Genomic DNA, 12,501 nt, shown 5'->3' with positions numbered 1-12,501 from the left:
TTTATTTATAACATGTACAGCACGTTTGTGCAGCAGGGAGCATCACAACAGTGAAAGGAAACTCAAGGTTGTAAATGTGTGAAATTGTATAGGGCCCCATTCCTGTATTTTGCCTGGGGCTCCCAAATCACTCGATCTGCCCCTATGAGCACCTATGAACTGAAATCAAGACAGGCTAAAAGACAAATCCTGTAATTCGCTCACATGCTTAGCTGTAACTATCCCAATCATGGACTTTTAATTTGTTTTATTTGACCTAGTGTTCCCCTGTGTCTGATTAGTTAATTCTGTTCATCTGTGTCAGTTATTTATGCTTGTTGGCCTCTGTATTTAAATTGTTACCTTTCAGTTCTTCCTTGTTGGTTATCAATGTATGTTTGTTAAAATTATGTTACCCTGTGTGCTGTTGTCTTCTTCATCTTCTGGACTTCCATTAAAGGATATTATTATCATCATCGTTTTCCTAGCAGCAGCATGACAGAATAACCGGCCATGAAGAAAGTTAAGCGGTGTGTTTTCTCCTCGCTTGTTTTGACATTTTTGATCACCCGAATTCCTCCCTTAGGGGGAACTTGACCTGGAGGACCACAACAGACTATTCCTGGAAATCTCCAACAACACCAGCTACCCTGATGACACGGTTGTCTGGAAACGGTCCTTGAGGGGATTTCGCCACCTTTGTGAGTGGATCCTGTCCATCACCAAGAGCCCACCACAGATGGAGAACCAAAGCCTGCTGCAGCTGTCGAGCCTTGACCAGAAAGAGCGACAGAGCTAAGCATCACACCATAGGAAAGCTGTTCCACCGCTGAGGGTGAGCTGAGGCAGGATTTAATAGACTTCTATTCACTTATCCTCAGGCTTCCATCATCTTAAAAAATTCTCTTGCTTGTCTAGTTGTGGCCAATGAGGCTGTTTATGGACCATGAAGTTCTGCCTGGAACTATCTGCCTGTCCTGTCACGACCATGCAGTTCATTCCCCTGTCCGTGGCACTGTTCAGCCTGCTACTAGTTGAGTGCAGCTGCAGTTTTATTCCTTACTTGTAGAGGGCAGCCTAAACTTTGGTTGATCATGGATAAATGTAGTAGCTTAATAGAACAAGAGAGTATGGATTCCTTTTGGTAGTGTGTCAATCAAGGGGCAAGGAACTCGACCGGAAGTTGAAGTCGGTTGCGTGCTGCGATCTTGTAGCAGAACTTCACTTGCGTTAGCATCCCATTGACTCCCATTCATTTTGGCGTCACTTTGACAGCGAATAACTTTACATCTGAGGCGTTTAAAGACTCCATTTGTCCATTATTTATTTCTAAAGATACACGACAATGTATAAAGGGCTCCATTACCTTCTATGTTACATTATGGCCCCGTAGAAACAGTTTTTGTAAAAAATAGGCTAACGATTGCGTCATAACCACTCGGCTCTCTGTCGCATTACCGTACAGACAGGAGGAGAAGCTCGCAGGCAATTAACTTAATATGGCGTAGTGGCGTTACATTTTAAAATACTATACAAAATAATTAATCAGAATACTAACTCCTGCTCACTCACGACAAAGAACTCCCCGTTCAAGCTCGCCGTCTCTGCAAGATTAACGACGGCAGTTTGCACGCACAGCTACTAGAAGATTTACATCTGTCAGACAGGTTGCTGACGTCGTCAAGCTTCGTTTGAGTCTGCGCGTCAGAAACGGAAGTGCTAAAAAACGCTAAAAATGGGCTTCAATTGTCTCAGTTGAGTTTCAGTGGGGTCGCTGTGTCCATTTCTTTTACTGTCTATGGTGTCAGTGGGCCTAGTAGCAGCATTTGAGCTTTCGTTGAGGAACATTTTTGTTTCATTCTCAACTGTGAGTATTGCATTCATTTATTTACGAAAGTCTTATTTTGATGAGCCACTTTATATGAAACAAAACGTTTGTGCAGTTTTTTCTGTGTTTAATTGGTAGTAAGGTAGGATAATAATTTTGGTGTTTTTATGCTTGTAGAAGGCTCTTTTTATATGTTATGCTTCTTACATATGGAAGCATTGTGGATTAATTGGAATCTTGACTGGTGGCATTGTCAAGTAGACCTACTAAAGTCCACCTGTTTGGTTCCCTATCATTGGTCCGACCAACTGTTTTTTTTTTTATTGCCATCTTCTGCAGTGCCCTCTTCCTTTTTGTCAGGCTTGGAAAATCCAGCCTCTTCTTGTGGACCTTCCCTGATTTCTAAACACCGTGAAATTTTGAACACGGTTGCATTAAATTGTGTAGCAAGATCCTCCCTTATGTTTTGTTTTTCCTTATTTGTATGCTGTCCTGTAAATCTCCTGAAAATTACATCTTTGTTTTGCTCCACCTCCTCCAGAAGAACATCTTTTTGAGAGGTTTTTAAATCCACATCAGTTGACCACTATTAGGTTCACGGATACAATTCTATTAGGTAATATTTCAGCACTTGACAAGCGGACAGCGACTCTTAGCACATAGAGAACTTCTCACGTGTTGTATGTGCATTTTGGGGAAACATACTTGGAATTGCAGCGAGTGCTAGTAACCTCACACGTAGAGAGCGCTCTTAAGAGCTAGTATCCATCGTTATTGTGTAACCCAGTCCAGATCAGCAGAAACAAATGCATTGTATCAGCACACATATATCAACATCATAAATGGGCTTTTGATAATTGTGAATATTTTATATTAGATTTGGAGGTATAGCTGTGAACGCCACTTGTCCAGTTTGTCTGTGTGAAAGTTTTCATTTAGGTTCCAAATTTAAAACATTGAAGTGTGTCATACAGTATTTTTTTGGGCTGCAGTATGTGCCGCTGCAGTTATATGTATTTTTTTCTAAGGCATTTTAACAAGCAAGTATACATTCACCCCTTATCTCACTACAGCTGTTTTCCTCCAGCAAAAATGGAGCAAAAAGACTTATTTTAGAAAATGTTTTTTAATTCACTTTTTTAATTTTTTTTTTATAAAAATGTATTATTGCAGATGTGGCATTTGAAAAACATAATGCATGAAATTATTAAAGACATTATCACAGTATAAAAATTATCTGTTAATTTAACTTTTTGATAGATCATATAAAATTGATAGATTATTGATGGATTAAATATATATATATATATATATATATATATATATATATTAGGGGTGTAACGGTTCACAAAATTCACGGTTCGGTTCGATACGATATACTGATGTCACGGTTCGGTTCGGTTCGGTTCGATACGTTTTAGATACAGCAAAATGTAAAAACATCTCAACTTTTCAGAATGCCGAAGCGCACCGCGGGTCATGTGACAAGAACCAACCAATCAGCTTCATCCTTTCCCGTAACAACGTTGAGAGCTCAGCCAAGATGAAGGAACAGCTGATCATAGTTGTACATGGATTGCAATTTTGAAATAAATTCAGTAGCAGAGCTACTGCAAGCGATTTTTAGAGCTGCAAATCCATTTATCCTTCGCTGAAATTTCCACGTCTCATGGAGAGAGCACGTCATTGTTGCTTAGCAAAGACAGACGCATCATGAGCGCTTCTGCCCGAGCGCTTTGGAAAGGAGGAGAAAGACGCGCTTAGCGTTTTCCATGCGTTTTTAGGCACGATATGTGAACGGCCCCTAAGGCGCTCGCTCACTCAGCACGCGCTGAAGGCTCGTTGCAAAATGTCTAATGCCTTTAACAGACCAGAAATATAAGATCCTAAAATAACCAACAGGTCTGGTGTTTGGGTTGGATTCCCTGTAAGCTATAGTTTCTAAATGCTGCAGGGATAGTTTGCTGCGTGCATGTTTCTCCTTTTTTTCGTCTTTTCCCAGATAGTACTGACGCATCCCAGATATTCCCGCTGTTTGTTTTTTTTTTTTTTTTATTCCCGCTGGTGTACCCTGTCATGTTGCAGATGCGACATACCGTTGTTTATTTATCCACCACTCTCTTGCCATCACCATTATAGCTTAAAGGGAATCCAAAGTGCACCCAAACACCAGACCTGTTGGTTATTGGGGGATCTTCTCATTTCTAGTCTGTTAAACGCATTGGCTATTTTGCAACGAGCCTTCAGCGCGTGCTGAGTGAGCTAGCGCCTGCTGAGTAGCCTAACATAAACATATAAGATGGTGTTTTTTTCTTCTTCGGGAGTGTCAGGGCCGTTGCCTGTTACGTTGTTTGGGTTATTGGGCTACCTTGTTGAACGCATATCATTATATTTCTTTCTCTCTCTTTTTTTTTTTTCAAATATAATTAATTACTCCAACGAACCGTTCGGTATACATAATGCGTACCGCGTACCGAACCGAAAGCGTCGTACCGAACGGTTCAATACGAATACGCGTATCGTTACACCCCTAATATATATATGTTCTGGTCTATCATATTTGGTCTGCATGCAATATATGACACAAATTGTTGAGATTAATCCAATCTTTTGAAATCCCATAGGATGATGCTGTTAATCTTACTTATTTTGATCACACACACACGCACACGCACACATACACACCCACAAAAATAAATAAATAAATAAATAAGTAAAATAGAAAAATAGCATACTGTAGGCTCCCTGTCATATATTGTGACTAAAATAATATTAAGTTACTGAGCAATAAATCATATTTTCTTACTTCTGACAATGATATAACCCATTAGCAGAAAATTATGATTTAAATGATGATTATGACAACTGGTTTGCATTTGAAAGATTTTTTATTCTGAATTTAAAAGTAATTAATTTTTTAAAAGTTAGATCAGTCAGAATCATTAGTGGAAACCATAATCAATCTCACACCATTAAACATTTTTTTTTTTTTTTTGCATGAAAAGATGATTAAGCAGTAGTGTTGCAAGATATTATATTGGTATTATAACGATTGCCCATTATTTCAGTTGTCAGATCTGCAGTAACACGGTGCGTGATGTCTTGTGTCGTGATGATTCATCTTGTTGTTGTGCGAGTTGGAGGGATTGTTCTCGGCACAGCTTCCTCAGAAGATGCATTAGACTCGTCAGAATTGGACTCGACCGACTGAGAATCCAGCCTGTTTCCTCCACGTGAATCATTTTCCTCTGAACTCTCTGAGTTTGATGATTCAGATCTTCTATGCAGACGAGACTGAGGATTTCAACAGTTAATAATCTCGTTAATAATAGTATGCTTTTGGAAAAAAGTTATTAAAGTATAATAGTAACATTTAAAGATAACACTAAATCACACTAAGTTTAAAATACAAAAGAAAACTTGACTGAATACGTACTGGTTTGGAAAAGGCTGATGCAATAAACATCATCAGTAGCATTGCATGTAAAGTCTTCATCCTGCAAATCAAAAGCTTCAGAAGAACATAATGTGAAATTATTATTTTCTGGTGACGTCAAAAAGTGTTTTTGCACAAATTTGTATTTATAAGTACTTGTATTCATGTATTATTTAGTAACCAATAATAAAGATAGACTGAAAGCCATAAATGTAGCATAAATAAGAGATGAATGGCTTACCTTGAACAGATGTTCTTGTCCAGTTAGTGTAATGTCAGAGTCTGTGTTTACTCTGGCATCTGTGGTACTGTGTCTTAAATACTGGATGGAGGTGAGTAAACCAGGGCTTGGTCCAGTGAATTCCCATGATGATGACGTCACAAGTAAACATTCGTGCAACTTTTGGGTCTCTGCCAAACCTTGCAAAACATCTTGCAAAATCTGCAGCATCACCGTATTGTTTAGACAAACCCCAGTGTATGTTACTTGTTTAGTTTGGTGACAGTGAAAGGCTGAGAACTTAAACATAATCCATGTATATGTACGGACAGGATTTATTGTATTGTACATGTTAGATCCACACGTGTGAAATCATGGCCTGTGACTGTATTTTTATATTCTGGACATGCTCCAGTGCTCTAAACACCGCTTGAGGGAACTCAATGCACCACTGGTTTTTATACTGTATAATACAAATTAGATTATTTAATTAAATACTTTTAATACATTCCTAATACATCCCCTTTATATAAACCGATATATATATATATACATTATACATTATTATAACAAATACATCATAAAACATAAAACACAGCATAAATCATAAGTGCCAAATTCTTAGAGATGTACAAACCAATGCAGTTTAATGTGTTTTTATTCTAACCTTTTCATATGGCTTTTATACCATTCAAGGAAAATGGACCCACTTCATATACTGTGTACTTGCATTTAAATGAATAATTTAATGCATAAAATGATTATTTACATACATGATTTTACTTATTTTTTTAAATACCTTCCTGTAATTAAAACAGTTTTAATATCTGTAATTACATCTACTGTATAATCCCACCGTTGACCCTAATTTTACCCATTAAACCTGATCAGACCGCCAAACCTGCATCTGACCTGTATCCCACCTCAATAGCAGCAAACCTGTTTTACAGTTCAATATGAACACAATAGGTACACGGTGGTACACTGGTTTTTGTAGTGAAACCAGCCTAAACCTCTGGCCTTCATGACCACCATCGTGTACTTCAATGGAAACAATTGTGAGCATTGTTTCATTGTTGCAAGATCATTCTGACTGCTCAAACATGATGGATAAGCAGATTGTTCTGATACTTGTTGTTTTTAATATCTCGTTACAGCTCTTATTCCCAGATCAAACAAGTTCAGCTGCTCAGACAGATACTTCACCAACACAAAAGACGTCAGTGTGGACTGAGGATGTAAACCTGATATAATCTTTCATCATCCTGTATACCGTACCCCAACATGAAAGAAGAAGTTATAAATGCATAACAACAAACTATAAACTTATTTGATGACATTAGAAACCAAACTCCAAACTGCTGAAATGTTAACAAAGATGCATATTTTAGCACTCTAATAATAATACTGTGTACATGCAACGTCATCTGGCAAATAAAATGGTGAATTTTCTAAATATAGAAAGTACATTCAAGAAATTATAACATATAATCTGCCTGTAGTTGTATAATTGTAATCAGGGTGTGATTTCTTTACTTCTGTTTTTCATAGTTTCCCCTTCTGACCATACATTTTTCAATTTGTAGGATTCAATCGAAAGGTAACAGTAAGAAATTACCAAAAAAACAACCTATAATTAAAGTGGATAGCCACACATTATTTTAAGAAACAATACCAAGTGGTATTTAAACTTTGAAGTGAAGATCAAAATGCACAAGGTAATATTTCATGATATTATTTTAAACAGCATTACTAAAAAGTGTTTTTCAACTACTGTAAAACTGTAAAGGTGATCGTGTTATGTAACAACGAACCAAGTGCCATTTATTTTGAAGACGGATGTTTTCAAGAAAGATATTTCACCATAACTAGTTTATTATGTTTTAAGTCATGAAACAATAGCAATACTGTTGAAAATGAAGACAAGAGGGTATTGTCAGTGGAAAACTACACCTGCGGTTGCCACCTGAGAACTTTTACTCAAATAAAATCACCTTGAGACTAGCAGGTTAAACATTGCTGCTTGGTTGAGAAAAGTCAACATCTAGCAGGATCTGAGCTCAGATAGTTTAATATTTTGTTACCTAATGTAAAATCTTCAGTTACCAAAAAGTATTTTTTCTCAAAAAGCAACTGGCAAGACATGCAAACGTTATAGATGTAAGTGGATTAAAGACTATGCTATTGTGCATTACCAGCTCAGATCAGCAGAAACATATGCATGAAAGACACATCAGCACACATATATCAACATCATAAATGGGCTTTTAATCACTAGATTTTGTGAATGTTTTATATTAAATTTGAAGGTATAGCTGAGAACATCACTTGTCCAGTTTGTCTTTGGGAAAGTTATGCTCCAAATCCTAAATTTAACACCATTTTAAAGGATTCAAGTGCTTTTACAGTATTTCTTTGGATGGCAGCATGCGTCCTGCCTCTGCATCAGTTCAGTTAGATTTCTTAAGACATTTTAACAAGTATTTATCATTACGGAAAGAGAATAATTAAAGAAAGAAAAAAGCTGAATTGCTTTTGGTTTCCGATCACCACAGACCACATTCAAAAGCAAACACTGTATTAAAAAAATGCATGTAAGTGTTCAGCATCATTTATTCAAAATGATCTTTAAGAAGCCATGAGTGAATTCTGTAGCATGTAACACTATTTTCTATACACCCACACCCAGTTTTAAAAGAGATTTCCATATTTATTTTGATTGATTAAGTCTTTATTCAAGTATTCAAACATTAAATCTACAATCAAGAAATAACCTGCAGGAAGCACCTGGTTCGGTACAGTGCCACTACCCACTGTTACTTCACCAGTAATTATGCAGTGACTAGCATGTACAGTAGGTGGCAGTAGATGATAGGAGAGCCACACATAAACAGAATGAAAACAACAACAACAACAAACACTCAAACTGGAGTTCCCACACAGGGTGGTTAATCTACGCTAAAGTAATGCCCATAAATAGTAAACAAGACTCAAGCTTCATATTCCAATCATTATAATAACAATAATTGTACCCTAATTATTATTTTTATTGTAAATAATAAGTGATTAAAAGTGTACATTTTAACATAAATCATCGCAGCATTTCGACCTCGGCACAGTAATATCATCACTCCATCAGCTCATCTAAATTGTAGGAAGTACATAAAGGAATATGGAAAAACGGTGGCGTTTTCCTTTAATAAGTGTATGTATGTATATATTTATTACTATAATGCTAACTTAATTAACAATAATTCCCATTAGTATTAATGTCCAAACTACAGCTAATCAGGAGTAATAGCAGATTTTGGAATTCAACAATACAATAATAAAAAAAGATAAAAAGAAGAAAGTTTACATTAGCATTCCTGACCTACAGTGTTCAAAATAATAGCAGTACAATGTGACTAACCAGAATAATCAAGGTTTTTCGTATATTTTTTTATTGCTACGTGGCAAACAAGTTACCAGTAGGTTCAGTAGATTCTCAGAAAACAAATGAGACCCAGCATTCATGATATGCACGCTCTTAAGGCTGTGCAATTGGGCAATTAGTTGAATTAGTTGAAAGGGGTGTGTTCAAAAAAATAGCAGTGTGGCATTCAATCACTGAGGTCATCAATTTTGTGAAGAAACAGGTGTGAATCAGGTGGCCCCTATTTAAGGATGAAGCCAACACTTGTTGAACATGCATTTGAAAGCTGAGGAAAATGGGTCGTTCAAGACATTGTTCAGAAGAACAGCGTACTTTGATTAAAAAGTTGATTAGAGAGGGGAAAACCTATAAAGAGGTGCAAAAAATGATAGGCTGTTCAGCTAAAATGATCTCCAATGCCTTAAAATGGAGAGCAAAACCAGAGAGACGTGGAAGAAAACGGAAGACAACCATCAAAATGGATAGAAGAATAACCAGAATGGCAAAGGCTCAGCCAATGATCACCTCCAGGATGATCAAAGACAGTCTGGAGTTACCTGTAAGTACTGTGACAGTTAGAAGACGTCTGTGTGAAGCTAATCTATTTTCAAGAATCCCCCGCAAAGTCCCTCTGTTAAAAAAAAGGCATGTGCAGAAGAGGTTACAATTTGCCAAAGAACACATCAACTGGCCTAAAGAGAAATGGAGGAACATTTTGTGGACTGATGAGAGTAAAATTGTTCTTTTTGGGTCCAAGGGCCACAGGCAGTTTGTGAGACGACCCCCAAACTCTGAATTCAAGCCACAGTACACAGTGAAGACAGTGAAGCATGGAGGTGCAAGCATCATGATATGGGCATGTTTCTCCTACTATGGTGTTGGGCCTATTTATCGCATACCAGGGATCATGGATCAGTTTGCATATGTTAAAATACTTGAAGAGGTCATGTTGCCCTATGCTGAAGAGGACATGCCCTTGAAATGGTTGTTTCAACAAGACAATGACCCAAAACACACTAGTAAACGGGCAAAGTCTTGGTTCCAAACCAACAAAATTAATGTTATGGAGGGGCCAGCCCAATCTCCAGACCTTAATCCAATTGAGAACTTGTGGGGTGATATCAAAAATGCTGTTTCTGAAGCAAAACCAAGAAATGTGAATGAATTGTGGAATGTTGTTAAAGAATCATGGAGTGGAATAACAGCTGAGAGGTGCCACAAGTTGGTTGACTCCATGCCACACAGATGTCAAGCAGTTTTAAAAAACTGTGGTCATACAACTAATTATTAGTTTAGTGATTCACAGGATTGCTAAATCCCAGAAAAAAAAAAAATGTTTGTACAAAATAGTTTTGAGTTTGTACAGTCAAAGGTAGACACTGCTATTTTTTTGAACACACCCCTTTCAACTAATTGCCCAATTGCACAGCCTTAAGAGCGCGCATATCATGAATGCTGGGTCTTGTTTGTTTTCTGACAATCTACTGAACCTACTGGTAACTTGTTTGCCACGTAGCAATAAAAAATATACTAAAAACCTTGATTATTCTGGTTAGTCACATTGTACTGCTATTATTTTGAACAATACTGTATAAAAGGTTTCTGAACTTATTGACAACTACGCTGTTAAAAATATTGTGATTTTAACAGTAAAAGACTGTAAAAATTTGACAGTAAAACATGTTAACTGGATAACAGTTTGTTTATATACTATATTCAGTGAATAAATTGTATTACATTTAATATAATTTTACAGTAAAATACAGTTTTTTGGAAGTGAAAAATAAAAAGTCATTGTATAATTTACAGTGAGAGACTTTATAACACGTTTCTTTTTAGTTTTTTTCTCATCAGTTGTGTACATTACGGTTTTATCTTAAATCTAATGTTGTTAAATGTATGATTATTGCATTATTTTAGTATAATTCACCCTGATGGTGATTAGTGTTTGCTTGAAGGAAACTTTGCACCTTCTATATATAAGTATTGCCCCCCCTCAGCTTAAAGAAAAGCTGCTTGGTTTTGGTGTTATCAGTGCATTATAATGGTTCAAAACAGATATTAGTACTTCAGTATGTTTGTTTATTAACATTACATCAGTTAATGAAATACAGTATTTTATTGTAAATTTAAGTTAAGTCTGTAAAACCTAAAATGTTGCTACCATACTTTTTACGATGAAGTTCTGACAACCACAGCTGCCGGTATTTTACCGTAAATCACACAGATTTTTTTTTTTTACAGTGTATGGTGAATTTGTAATTACGCTTTCATTACATGAATTAAAAACACCTTATGAATTCAATGAGCACTGTTAGTGTCATGGGTTGCTGCAGTACAACACACGAGCACACAAAGATAAAGGTAGATGGTAATCTTTGAATAAATCAAAAGGGCAAACATCCACAAACAGAGAGAGAGAACAGAAACACATTCATACAACTGATGTGTTACAGACTCAGAACCGGACAATCACTAGACATTTCTAAACCTTTCTATCATATTTCATTGGGTGTATCAGGTACATTTGGATTTACCAAAAGTCTGAGGTTTATTCCAAAGTTTTTTTATTATGTTTTCATTGAGAAGTCATAATGAGTGAATAGTTGTGTGATTATTTCATAAAATGTGGTCACATGTGGTCACTGTATGATTGGATAATGAATTTGATGTTTTTCTATGTAAAGATTTTTAATGTGCATATTGCATTATTACACAAGACCTGATTATTTATTTCTTAAAGGTAAGTTCACAATATTGAACTGCTCGTCCAGGGTCAGCAGTTCACTGGCCCTCCAGTGGCTCGGATGGGAACAGCACCATGGCCAGTAATACCTTCTTTCCTCTTCCAAGAAGTTGAATATTTCAGACTGACTGCTTTCTCACACATTGAAACTGTGTTTGTTATCAAATAACTGTGCCTGTGATAACTATAGTTTTGTTTGTATGCAACTATAAATCAAAAGCTGAATATACAGTATAAGGTATATAATGTGCTAGATGGTGTTAAAGGAAAAAACTCTCAGAGAGAGAGAGAGAGAGAGAGAGCGATGCTGACCTCTACTGGTTCAAATCTGTCATTAAACTAGGAAATGTTTTTTTTCATTCACAAATTCTGACTTGCTATGTATTCACAAAAAGCACCTTACCCAACTATCTCTACCATTTCTACCTTAAGAAATGGAAGAAATACATCTTAATAGATATATAAATCACATAGAATACATAAATTACTTCAGAAGTGATAGAAGGAAATATATCAATAAAATTACTGTATGTAGCAGTAACACACTGCTCACTGCTGTGCATTTTCTTTTTTATACAAATGTTTTCGGAACTATTGTGTGAACAGTATATATTTGAGTAGCAAATGTATAATTGTTTCTAAATTTGTGAAATTAGATGCAGAAGAGTGTAAAATTTGATACAACTTGGGGTTTATATTTATAGAGAGAGAACATTAGAAAATTAAAGAACATGAAAGCATGGATCCATCCTGTCTTGTCTCAATCGTTTAGTCTGCTGCTGGTGGTGTAATGGTGTGGGGAACATTTGTTGTTTTCTGACCATGTCCATCCCTCTATGACTACAGTGCACCCGTCTTCTGATGGCTACATCCAGCA

The sequence above is a fragment of the Carassius gibelio genome, chromosome A10, assembly GCF_023724105.1.
Source record: "Carassius gibelio isolate Cgi1373 ecotype wild population from Czech Republic chromosome A10, carGib1.2-hapl.c, whole genome shotgun sequence".
NCBI lineage: Eukaryota > Metazoa > Chordata > Actinopteri > Cypriniformes > Cyprinidae > Carassius > Carassius gibelio.
This window is presented reverse-complemented; position numbering follows the sequence as displayed.